The 13,895-nt window shown below is 39.1% G+C and overlaps 1 pseudogene; it reads right to left on the bottom strand.

The window, feature by feature from the left end:
- Positions 1-4,114: 4,114 nt before the first annotated feature.
- LOC26514319 lies at positions 4,115-4,583 on the bottom strand (annotated as a pseudogene).
- Positions 4,584-13,895: the final 9,312 nt, after the last annotated feature.

The raw sequence follows: 13,895 nt of genomic DNA, 5'->3' as shown, positions 1-13,895 counted from the left end.
TTGGGTTTCTCATTGAAAATAGATATGTTAATGGTTTGTGGTTTGTAATGGTTGTGGTAATGGTTTTCCATATATATATGGTCTAAAATAGTTAACTGCCCAATGTATAGCTGTCAATTCCTGTTCAGTTGTGGACTTATTACTTTCGCCTTTTGTAAATGTTCTTGAGGCGTATACTACCGGAAGGTCTATCCCATCATATGATTGGGTTAGAACTGCGCCGCATGCCTGCTTACTAGCATCTGTTGTTATACAAAATTCTTTATTTAAATCTGGGTATTTTCCAACCCTGGGTGGGTTGGACTAGTACGTTTTTAAGATATTCAAAAGCTTCTTGACACTCAGTAGTTTAGTTGAATTTTATGTTTTTCTTGCACAAATGGGTAAGGTGTCTGGAATAATACGAGAAATTTGGTATGAAACGTCTGTAGTAATTGCAAAAGGCTACGAATCTTCTAGATTCATCTGCATCGGACGGAACAGGATAATTTGTTATTACGTTAAATTTTTTATCATCGGGTAAAATTCCTTTGTTTGTGCAGTTGTGTCCCAAAAATGTTACTTCGTGCATAAAGAAGGAGCATTTTTCAGGGTGTAACTTAAGGTTGTGTTTTCTACATAGATTGAATTCATTAGTTAAATTTTTTATCACATGATTTTCTGAACAACCTATAACTACTAAGTCGTCCATATAAAGCAAAGCTTGGGATGGTTCTAATCCCGAAAATGCTAATGTCATTATTCTTTGGTATGAATTTGGTGCTATTTTTACTCCATAAGGTAGTCTTTTAAATCTGAATGACCCAGTGCTTGTAAAGAAAGAGGTAATATCTCTTGATTCCTTTTCTAGGGTAATTTGGTGAAATCCAGACATTAAATCTAGACAGGAAAAAAATTTTGCTCTACCAAGTTGATCTAAGATATCTTCAATTCTTGGTAGTGGGAATTTATCAGCAAGTAGCTTTTTGTTTATTAGACGATAATCAATAACTAGTCTCCAACGTTTTTGTTCTGAGCCAGGAAGTGACTTTTTGGGTACTAACAGCAATGGGCTGTTGTATTCTGATACTGATGGTTTTACTATATCATCTTTTATTAGCTTTTCTACTTGTTTCTTTATTTCATCTTTTTGGCTATGTGGTGTTCGATAGTTTTTAATGTAGACTGGTGTAAAATCTTTTAATCTCAGCTTCTGTTTATAGAAGTTATTTGCTGAAATTGGTTCGGTTTCTAATCCGAATATATCTGTAAATTCGGTACATAGTTTGGTGAGGGTGCTTTTATACATTGTAGGAACATTTTTCGTTAATTTTGAAAGGACATCTTATTTTCTGGTTTTAGTTTCGTTGCTTTGGACAATTTGATCATTTTCCAATGGTTCGTACTTTATTTTGGAAATGTTTATAATTTTATTTTTATCGGTCGTATTTAATATTCGGACAAATGTGTTGCTTGAATCAGTTATAGTGCTGGCTATAATGATGCCTTCATCTATACACTGATTTTTGATAAGGACTTCTATGTGGGTGGTTATTATATTAATTTGTCTCACGACTTCGGATCGTGCAGGGATAAATAAGTTATTATTTTTTGAATGCGTAATTGAAATATTTATGTCTTGATTGAAATCTGATGGTCTTGCTATTAACCAATCTTGATCTATTTGAAAATCTAGTTGACAATTGAACCTTTCTATGAAATCCATTCCCAATATGCCATCACATGGTATTGGGAAGTCATTGTTTACTAAATGAAAATGAAATGGAATTATTAATTTTCCTGTTTGAATTTCTACAAAAGTTAAACCTTGAGATTGAATAGTACCTTCTCCTATACCAGACATTGTTATGGTTTTTGTTAAATCTACTTCATTATATTGATCTGAATTTATTTTTAAAATGCTAATGTCTGAGCCTGTATCTATTAACAGAGTTAGGGATGTTTTTGTACGTAATTTTTAATGGTTACATATTGAGGCTGAGGTTTATTTTATACAGTTGTAAGTTTTGTGGCTTTTTCTTAAGGGAAGTCTTTAGTTTTCCGGTTGGGATTCAACAGTTCGAACTTGGGAATTGGTATTTCCACCAGTGTTATTGTAGCCGTTATTTCCACCACGGTTGTAACCTCTAGAATTTCCACGACCTCTATAATTATTGGTGTGGTTATTATAGTTTGGGTTATACCCATTATTTTGGTTATAACCGTTGTTTTGGTGGTAATTATTGTTAAAATAACCTCTTCCGTAACCTCTTCCGCGGTAATTTCCTCTGAAGTTGTTATTGTGGTAGGGTTGTCCTCTTCGGTTGTATAGGATTGTACTTGGATTTCTTGTCATATCGGTACTACATTGTATATATTTAGCGATGGCTTCGTTCGTTGTTGAAAAATTGCCTGCTTCTAGTACTGTTTTAAGGCGTCCATGTTCACAATTTTTTGTCATTGTGTTGATTGCCTCTTTTGTGCTGAATTTATCAGCATGTTCGGCAGGCAACCCCTCATCGATATACGATTCAAGAAGCTTTCGCAAGTTTTCGATTTCAGTTGTGAACTTTTCAGCTGTTTTACCTTTTTGAAGTGTTTCTCCGATTATATTGTCTTTGAGTTTTTTAATTATTCCATTTATTGTGGTTTAATTTTGGACTTTATATAGGGTTGATCCTACAATTTTTGATTTGATTACTTCAACCGCTATATGTTCAAATGTGCCTTTTGTTAAATTCACCAAATTCAAGGCTGTGATAAATCTTTGAAGATTTAGTTTTTGGCCATTGAACTCTGGTATGGCATTTGAAATATCTTTTATGTATGCCCGTTGGGCAATTGTTTCGTCTGCCATTATATTTGGTTTTTGGTGTATTATGTTGTTTGAATCTATATCCTCTTCGTCTTGGTCTGATAATTCAGATTGCAAGAGAACTGCGGGTATAGTTAGATTGTTTAGGTCTTTTTCTTCTATTTCTAATCTATCAGAGTCTAAATCTTCCAACTCTACTTGGTCTATGGTTGGTAGTTCTCGCGTTTCTAATTCGTCCCCAGGTTCTACTGTTAAGGGAGTGTTTAAGATACTTGGCACTGAAATATCCAAGTCATATCTTTCTTTTACATTTATTAGGTTAGATCGCAATCTTGTTAGGAACTTTGAAACTTGTGACCATCGATTTTTATCTAATCGATCTCTCTGGTCATATATTAATATCCGCGCTTTATTGAAACGGGCTACTAATATTTCGGCGTGTTTGTGTATGGTATTCTGTTGAATTGTACGATTTTGAGTTAAAGGTTTATATGATTTGTCAAAATCGGTTTTTAATTTATTCAATTCGGCCTAATGTTTCATGTTCTTCCAGTACTGATTTTATTTGGACACCTGGAATGGTGCTTAATACAATCGCTTTTTGTGTTTTTGAGCAATGTATTAATGGTGAATTTTCGAAATTAAATGTTTCAATTAGAAGGTATTCAATTGATTTATGCTTATTGGAGTCGTTGGGACTATTTGTTGAACATGTTCTTTAAAATAAGCAAGAATTAAAATAAGCAAATAAGCCCTTTCGTAAACCTTTCTAATGGCTTCTATGGTTGTCATCTTTACTTTAAATGAAGAATATATTTTTTTTTTTTATTTATTTTGCATCAGATACATATTTTTTCAGATCAGAAGAATATTTTTTTTTTTAAAATTTATTTTGCATCATTAATATTTTTGTTTGTGTGCTTTGTTCTCTTTTCTTTTTTTTTTTTTAGATTTTATCCAAGTCGTTTGCTTGGCTCTTTTATTTTTTTTAAACGTTTATTATGTAATTTATATAATTTATAAAAACAATTTGCACACATTATGACAACAATTATTATTAATAGTATGTGTATTAATTCTAAGTTAATATTGTTTGGCTCTACTTTATTAATAACGTTGGCAGTGGAGTCCACCGACTTAACGTCAACTATTGCCATTTTTGAAATAATTGTATTTGAAATATAATTATAGCTGCTTGTTTCTTTAGAATATTTACTTATTGCATTACTTTGCATCTAATTTTACAGGTTTTTCTACCTATTATTCTGTATAGCTTTTCGGGCTACACTTCTAATTGGGCAGAAAAGGTTCCGCTGAATTTTACATAAAGTCGTTTATAACTATAATGTAACGCAGTACATTAATACTGCAACGCAGTGCATTAAAAAAAATTTTTCTTTGCTCTTGGGCCGGTGCTGGCTGCACAGGTCACTCCAGGAATCAGCGGCTGATGTCCTTTGGTCCCGGGCAGTTCGGGGCAGTCGTTCGGGCACTCTTCGTGGTATCTTGGATTTCAGGCCATCATGGCCGACGGCGGCATACAGGCACAGGACCTTCTTCATCTGGAACTTGATAGTGGACTTGACTTCCTCGGGGCCGAGCAGACGGGGAATCTGCTTGATGAGCTGGCTCGGAGGCCAGGGAAGCGTCATAGGACTTGGCCAGTTTCTTCACCAGCTTTTTTTTTGTTCTTGTTCACCTTCTTTAGAGGCACGGCGTTCATGTACTCGACATTATTGGCCTAGGCCTTACCGCAATGCTGCTGATCGCCGAGGATGCATACCTTCATATCTTGCTCAGGGCAGGTTTTCTTGACTTCTATTGTGCTTGCTGCTGTTGCTGGTATTACCGAGTGGTGTTGGTGGCTGCATTAGGATGTTGATTATTTGCTTGTTACTAGTTGTTGTTGTTAGTTTATTATCCTCAGGTTTTTTGAACCTTCACGGTCGCCATGTAGTTTTGGTTCAAAGTATAATCTTTATTGTGTTTTTTGGGTTTCGTTCATGTCAACTTTATTCTTTGAAAGTCAAATCCAGAGTGATTTGATATTCTGTTGCTCGCGGCTGCGCTGCCTACAAAAGCTCGGCAGCGATCAGTCGCGGCTATATTCATATATATATATATTTCTATGCTCGTATATAAGGCTGGCAGCGGCCCGAGCGTAAGGGTGTAAGTATGTATGCGAGATGGAGCAGGAGGGCGGCGGATGCCGCCTTACTGTGATGGAGATTTATCTGCAGGAATGTCCGAGACATCCATTAGATTTTCCACCACAGTAACCGCAGCCTCGGTGTCGGAGCCTAGCAGTAAGTCCTCCTCCATGCCGACGCCCCCCAGAGCCCTTGCCAAGTCACTCTCCTCTGAGGTGTACCCTTCCAGAATGTCCTCCTCCACATCTGACATTCCATCTGGGCGGACCTCTTCGGTCGGTTCCCCCAAGTCTAGCTCCTGTGCGTCTGTCTCCAAGTCGATGCCTCCTGGCTTATTCTTCGCATCCGACTTGTAAATCCTCACTGCTACGTGCTCGAACCCGTACTTAATACGGCTACCAGCACCCTCCAGGATCCTAGCAGTCTCCTCATTTAGAGTGAGGACGACCTGCCTTCTTAGTCCCACTGCTTCCTCCACCTTGGCGACTCTCCAGTCCGCCGTAGGGAGTGTGGGATTGCACATTTTGAGCATGGCCAGTATGGTAGCAGGGTCCGCCGGCTTCTCTGTCAGCCATACGCGGGCCCTCGGTTTGCTGGGGATCTTGTCCCAGTCCACCGCCTCCAGACTGGCTCCTGGGTAAACCTCTCCGAGCGACGCAATCATGCGTTGTAGAGGCTCACAGACCTCGCATCTTGGCACGCTATCACCTTGATGCTACCCTGGTACCACCCTGCGTCTTCGCAGTCCGGTGGAGGTCCTCCGCTCTTGAGCATCTCCTCCATGAAGCGTCCATGCAGCTCATTCACTACCTTATGCCAAAGCTCCTTGGGGATCAGGCCATCCTTGGAGCCATTATCAATGACCCCAATGATGGTTCTGCCCTTGGTAACTTCGGCGAAGGATCTGTTACTTTGTGTCTGCACCTTCTTCTTCTTAGCTAGGGGCGCTCCACCTTCGGTCGACCTCTGCCTTTTCGCACTCTGTGCACTCTCCTTGGCAGAGTCGCCTACTCCTGTCGTTTTTCGGATCCAGTCTCACTCCCGCTTTTGCTGGCTGAAAGTCAGGCAGGATTTCCCTCGCCCACTTTATGATCTCAGCCTGGTCGGGGTTGGATTCCGCCGATGAGTCTGCCCTCATCAAAATGAAGACCGTTCTCCTCCTATCCTTGTAGGAGCCCTTCCGCTGCAAGGGGCCAGCAGTTGCCGGAGCGGGGCCTTCCTTAGGGATGCCGCCGGTGCGAGAGGAGCTCGACCCTGGGGTCTTGCCCCCCACACCGTTCGGTGGTCCCATAGTGGGCCCCGTTTTGGGGGTCGGTGCCTTGGCATCTCCCCCTACACCGGCGCAGCTCGCCTCCGGACGTTGTCCCTCAGTGGAGAGCGTCGCCATCCCAGCATCTCTTTGGCCTCTTTCTGCCTTGGAGATTGACGGATCCATGATCCCATTTCCGGACTTTCTTGGAGTTCCGTTCTCCACTATTTTTATTTATATTTTTGTTTTGATTCATGCTTGGACCCACGAGTAGGCGGGAAGGGGTTCGTCCATCATGACATAGCCCGCTTATCATGATAAGCCTGATAGAAACTGAGGGGTCGGCCGGTCCCCCAGAGTCCGCATATTAACGTCCGTGCACCCCCCGGACATGCATCCCTCGGCATATGCTGTTCCACCTTGGATTGGGGTAATTTGAGGAAGGGAGTGTTCTTCTCCCCGCCCGACTACGATTCGCCAGCATCCTCGGCAGAGACATGACCTTACCGGGACCTGTTACCAGCCGCCCTCACGTGGAGAGTATAGTCGCATTACCAGCGGTGTACACAGTTACGGCACATGAAATCATGCGTTTCTCCCCCTGTAGTACCCATTGGCTGACGGCCAACTGTTGACTTAAGAAAAGAACATTTTTTTTTATTGAAAGAGAATCCAGAGTTCGTGAGTCAGTCAAAAGTAATTTGCAACCTTTCCAAAGCCTCACTTTTTGTTGCAGCAGCCACCATTACGTCATCCATATAAACGACAACAAACGATTTTGCAAGGTTTCCAAGTGCTTGCATGACTGTGCTTTGAAATACTGAAGATGCGTTTCTGAAACCAAAAGGCATTGCCAAAAATCCATAATGACCGTCTGGAGTGACAAATGCTGTCCGACATTCTACCGATTCTTTGTGCATGGGAATTTGGTAATACCCACTTGCCATGTCTAAACATGTAAAATATTTCGCTCCATAAAGTCTGGCTATCTGGTCCGATACGATGGGCAAGGGATATCTATCTGCCACTGTATTAGAATTTAATTCACGGTGAGTGCCGTCAAAAACGGCACAAACGATGAGTGCCGTCTTTTTTGTTGACTAACATTATGGGACTTGCGTAAGGTGAGCAACTTGGCTGTATAATTTTACATTGTAATAATTCATTAATCTTCTATGATTTTTACCCAAAAATTTTTTTATGGAAGATTTTTATTTCCTTATTGAAATCAGAAGAATATACCCTGTTTTAATTTTGGATTTAAAAAAAAAAATGGAAATAATTTTATTGAATTTATTATAGGTGGTTAAACAATATTTTCGTCAATTAAATTGGAGTGTTTAATCTCATATTTTCAAAAAGTCATGGCTGTGTAATTATGTCATTCTTCAAATACTCATTATCCAAAATATGAAACAAAACTTCATGTTGGTTAATTTTTACGTTGCTAAGTATTTGCAATGTGCTACATATGCTGCCACTATCAATACCCTTTAACATCACAACATTGTTGATTCTGTTGGAGGCGATATTTCTTCTTGTAGATTTTTCTTTCTCTTGTTGGACGCAAATGATTTAAGCTCGGTTTGCAATTTAAGTTAAGTTAAGGTTAAACGCTGCAATCTGTTATCAACATGAGCCATTTTCGCAAGCGTCACAGGAACTGCAATTTCCACTATGTTCCTGTCCCGCCATTTCGTGATACGTGACGTCACCATACGACTAGCATAATTGGAGAGGCATTCGCCATCGGACAATTAGCTAACATTGACAGAATCATGGCCGCTGGCGTTTCTACAATGACAAAACGCTGCATAAAAAGTTCTTAAAATTCGTCCCAAATTATCTCAGGATAAAATATTTGCGGAAGCCACTGCGACGCACTACCTTCCAACGATGCACTCAAAGCCATTACCAACTCACTGCCTTTTACAGTACTGCCAAAATAATATTTACGGTTGAACACCACGCCGATGCGTCAGCGCCGTCAAGGTCTGCATTGAAATTTGGAAGCACAATTGTTTTTTTGTGTGTAGTTTCGGGTTTCGCCGATTGTACAGCTTTCATAAGCTCGATCAAGTTTTTATTTTGCATGTTCATCAAATTTCGCTATGGTCTATCTGAATCATTGGGTTGCGAGCCAGATCCCACTTCTGATGTTGCAGCACCTTTGTTTCCCGACATCGGAATAGCACAGCGAGTTTCGTTTTCGCACACACGACAACCTAATTGCAACTGTCGCGTCGTCCCTTCTTTCTATGCCTACCTACCAAACCACACTCGGCCACAGAACCCATATGTAGCCACACACACATAATAAATAATCACAATCCCAGCTATATTAATTTCTGAATTGGACAATTTTACAGATTCAGACACTAGCTCGAGCATAGTTAAAAAAAAATGTATTACAATGGCACAGTCAAATACTGACTATCAACAATGCATCAATGCTTATAATTGTATTTAATAGTAAAGCATAAAACTTAGTAGGTTTTCTCGATGCATTGGAAATTATAGAATCAATAAAAGGCGAACAAGAACAATTAGCTATTTCAATAATAAAAAAAAAGCGTACGTAACGGACGGCCTAACCCTTGAGTTAGCAAGAAATTATTCTACATAGTTTGCAGTTAAGGCAATGACAATGAATTGCACAATTAATAAGGTAAAACTTATCATGTATTTTGGTACTTTTAACACCATGAATGATGTCAAATCCAAGTTCGTAAACAGCTGCACGGAAGCAACTTGACAGCCAAATACTGTCCTTCATTTAATATTTATAATATTAATAATAATTACATTAATAATAATTACAACAACTACAACAGTTCCAATTACATTAATAATGGCCAATATAGAGGAAAACTTGAATCGAGGCCACAATAACAGTAACACAAATAATAATGTGAGAGTTGCCCCGAATAATTCGAAAAACTCTCACCCTTCAGATGTTCAGCAGTAGGCAGTTGTGCGATTCATACAATCAATCTTAGCTTAAATATATTTAATAGATACTGGTGCAGACATATCTCTGTTAAAGAAATTCTGATATCTTTTATGATATCCAAATCAATAAGAAAATCAATATCCAAGGCATAGGCCAAAATATAATACAGTCGAACGGACTAATTTAAATAGAGATACAGACAGGTAAATACATAATTCCACACGATTTTCACTTAATAAATTTGCACTTCGCAATACCTTGTGATGGAATAATAGGCATTGATTTCATAAAGAAATTCAATTGCCAATTAGATTTGCCAAATAATTTGAATTTTCCAATTTATGTTCCAATGACATACAGTTCTGGTAATAATTCCATTGTTCTGCCAGCAATATCCCAAGTTGTTCAAAAGATTCATCTATCATCAGATGAAGAATGTATATTAATACATAATCAGGAAATTCAACATGGCAATTATGTTGCGAACACGGTCGCAACAACCAAAAATGAATTTGTCTATGCAAAATTCGAACTATGGCAAAATTTGAACAATGACATAGTTCACAAAAATCCAGAAAATAGAGACAAACTGTCTTATTTCAATTAGCTAAACATTTCCCACCACAATTCAAAAACGAACAGACTAATTTATGCACCCAGTTTAGTGACGTATTCGAACTCGAAACCGAATCAACCACTACCAACAATTTCTACAAGCAAAAGCTAAGATTGAAGGATGTTGAAGCAGTTTACATAAAGAATTATAGAAGTTCACATAGTCAGAAAGATGAAATTAATAGACAGGTACAAAATTAATAGACAATAAAATAGTAGAACCGTCTGTATCAGTCTATAACAGCCCACTGTTATTAGTTGCGAAGAAATCACTTCCCGGATCTGATAAGAAAAAATGGCGATTAGTAATTGACTATCGTCAAATTAATAAAAAACAGTGTCTCGGATAAATTCCTGCTACCTAGAATTGATGATATTTTGGATCAACTAGGAAGAGCGATTTTCTCATGTCTGGTCTAAATGTCTGGCTTTCATCAAATTGAACTTGAAAAAGATTCAAGGGATATAACGTCATTTTCAACGAGCAATGGCTCGTATCGTTTCTCACCATTGCCTTTTGGTTAAAAAATAGCACCTAATTCATTTCAGAGGATGATGACTATTGCTTTCTCTGGATTAGAACCTACACAAGCATTCCTTTATATGGATGACTTAATAGTTATAGGTTGTTAAAACATATGCTTAAAAATTTAACTGATGTTTTTGAGGAAATGTAGAGAATACAACCTTAAGTTACATCCTGAAAAATGCTCATTTTTCATGCATGAAGTCACCTTTCTGGGACATAAATGCACTGATAAAGGAATCTTGCCAGACGACAAAAAATACGACGTCATTAAGAATTACCCAGTCCCTCATGATGCGGACAGCGCTAGAAGATTTGTTGCATTTTGCAATTACTATAGACGTTTTATCAAAAATTTTGCCGTCTATGCTCGTCACATAACAAGACTATGTAAAAAAGATGTTAAATTCGAATGGACAACTGATTGCCAGAATGCCTTCGAACATCTCAAATCGGCACATCTCAAATCGAAAAATCCAAATTTATTACTATACCCAGATTTCACCAAAGAATTTTGCATAATAACGGATGCAAGTAAGCAAGCGAGCGGAGCGGTTTTAACTCAAAACAAAAATGGACTCCAATTTCCAGTTGCTTGTGCATCAAGATCGTTTACTAAGAGTGAATGTAATAAAAGTACAACAATAATTGACAGCAATTCATTGGGCGATAACTTATTTCAGACCATATGGTTATGGTAGACACTTCACAGTCAAGACTGATCATAGACCTTTAATTCACCTGTTTTTAATGATTAATCCAAGCTCTAAGCTAACACGTCTGCGACTTGAGCTGGAAGAATATAATTTCACTGTGGAATATCTGAAGGGAAAAGACAACTATGTAGCTGATGCGTTATCAAGAATAACCATCAAAGACCTACAAAATATAACTAGAAATATCAATAAAGTCACTACAAGATATCAGAATAGACAGAAAATCCGCGGGGAATATAAGTAAAAAGATACTCTAAAAGATAGTCTAAAGATACGCAATCTTTAGATACAGCTTCTTGGCCCAACGTATATGAATGCATAAACAATGACGAATTACATTGCATGTAAAAGATATGTTATGTATATTTAAACATGGCAGAAAAATTACTGCAAGATTCGCCAGGCCCTGATGGAGTACCAGGCTGTGTTCTGAAGTACTGCGCCGAGGCACTGTGCAAACCGCTTGTTAAACTCTTTAATCTATCGCTGGAAACTTCGATCTTTCCCCTTCATTATTCCGCTGCATAACTGCATAAAAAAGGGAAAAAATCCGACGCTGCTAATTATAGAGGCATCTCTAAATTGTCAGCAATTCCAAAGCTTTTTGAAAAACTTTTCACTCCACATTTGCAACACCTATGTAGTTTAATAATAACTCCGTGCCAGCATGGCTTCATGAAGCTCCGCTCCACCACTACCAACTTATTGGAGCTAACATCTTTTATCACGGATGGCTTCCGGAATGGCTTACAAACAGACGTCATATACATTGACTTCAGTAAAGCATTTGACTCTGTTAACCATTCACTTCTTATAAGTAAACTCAGTCTTTTGGGATTCCCAACTGATCTTCTTATGTGGATTTCGAGCTACTTATCAGGGAGAACCCACGCGTTTAGTCCGCGCCACATCGGGGGTGCCCCAAGGAAGCCATCTTGGACCCCTACTTTTTACTCTGTTTATTTACGACTTGCCCCTTGCCTTAACTAATTCACTTGTACTTATGTACGCTGATGACGTTAAGCTATGACTTCAGTATAAATTCACTAGCGCCCAGTCTAGACTTCAATCCGATTTGGATAAACTTCAAAATTGGTGTTTAGCTAATAACCTAAAGCTTAATGGATCGAAATGTAAACTTATGTCTTTTTATCGATCTAGTCCTCACCAGGATATGTACTTTCTCTATGGGAACGCCTTAGAACGATTAACTCAGGTTAACGATCTAGGTGTCCTATTAGATTTGAAACTTAAATTTACCGACCATGTATCTACCACGGTTAATAAAGCTATGGGTGTGCTTGGTTTTATTAAAAGATGGTCAAAAGAATTTAATGACCCGTACATAACTAAAACGTTATATACATCACTGGTCCGTCCGATTCTTGAGTATGGATCGTGTGTCTGGAGTCCTCAATATGGAGTACACCAAGATCACATTGAATCTGTACAAAAAAACTTCCTTACTTTTGCGCTTAGGGGACTTAATTGGGATGCAAATCTTTACCTCCCCTCTTATCGTAGTAGACTTTTACTAATCAACTTACCATCATTAACAAATCGTAGAACGATGCTGGGTGTCATGTTTTTATATAATCTTATTTATGGAAATATAGACAGCCAGCATTTACTAACACGCTTAAATTTTAACATTTCTAGTAGAAGGACCAGAAACTTTCGTCCTCTGCTCCTCAGCCATTGTAGTTCGACATATGCCCAACACGATCCGTTCAGGGTATTATGTTCGGACTACAATGGTCTCTACCACATCTTGTCACTTTGCCCTACTAACAATCTTAAATCGCTTATATTAACCGCCTTATCTGTGCAACACTCTTCCTCGTAATATCTTTCTCCTAATCCTCGCTTATCTATCTCGGATCTATTCCCGCGATTCAAGCCGTACGTTACGCGGCAGCGTCCCTCGGTCGGTTGGACGGGAGGTGGGCTGTACGTATGCAGTGGGAACCGCGCAAAAAGATACGATGTTAGCGATTTTTATACCAATGGACTTCTAGACTTAGGTAAATTTTTCCAAAGGCTTCAACAGCAAGCCGGTATAAATAAAATCAGCCAATTCAAGCCAACACTATTGGTCCGCTATCCAAACCAGAAAATGGTAACGATTATGCAGTCACTTTAATATGTGACTCACTAAGCGTTCTTGTTTGGTAACAGGTATGGGAACTAAACATACCTGTTACCAAACAAGAACGCTAATACTGTCGCTAAAGTATACTAAGAGAACAAATTAGCGATAAATACAATATTTGATTCTGACACAAGTCCCAACATCATCCCCCCGTTGAAAATTCAACTTTCAACAAAAGTTGGGACAGGCATGGGACATGGGGCATGGAATAGCTACATCACATAATATTGCTTATGATCCCAAGGTATAAAGTTTTCGGTTGCAGGCTGTTGTGTCCATCCAGACCCAGACTCACCCGGAGAGCACTTGAGCCAGGAAACAACTTTCCGGGGTTGCGCCGGGCGGAGGAGCACTTATCGATTGCTGCAGCAGACTCGTCGACAATTAAAATATAATTATTGTCAGTACGCTGAAGGGCGATTGCACGATTGGCCTTCACGGCTGGAACAGCAGCCATATTGGCAGGTGCAGGTTATAGTCCAGAAGGGAGTTAGACCTGGGCCCTGACTTTGTCGCCAGCGGTGACAATAAACAAAATTCCGGGTCAGATGAGAGAAAAGCTTGAGAAAATCCATCGCAGGCAACTGCCTGACGATGCGATGCAATTGGCCAAGTCCTGGTTAACGTGATCGTTGTTCAGGTTTCGTTCAAGTTTCAAATCACGAGAACCCGATTGAATGTCGCGGTCCAGTGGGAAATCCTGACTGCATGTAGTGCTTCTAGTGCTCCTAGTAGGAGTT

The sequence above is a fragment of the Drosophila ananassae genome, chromosome XR (assembly GCF_017639315.1).
Source record: "Drosophila ananassae strain 14024-0371.13 chromosome XR, ASM1763931v2, whole genome shotgun sequence".
Classification (NCBI taxonomy): domain Eukaryota; kingdom Metazoa; phylum Arthropoda; class Insecta; order Diptera; family Drosophilidae; genus Drosophila; species Drosophila ananassae.
This window is presented reverse-complemented; position numbering and strand designations above follow the sequence as displayed.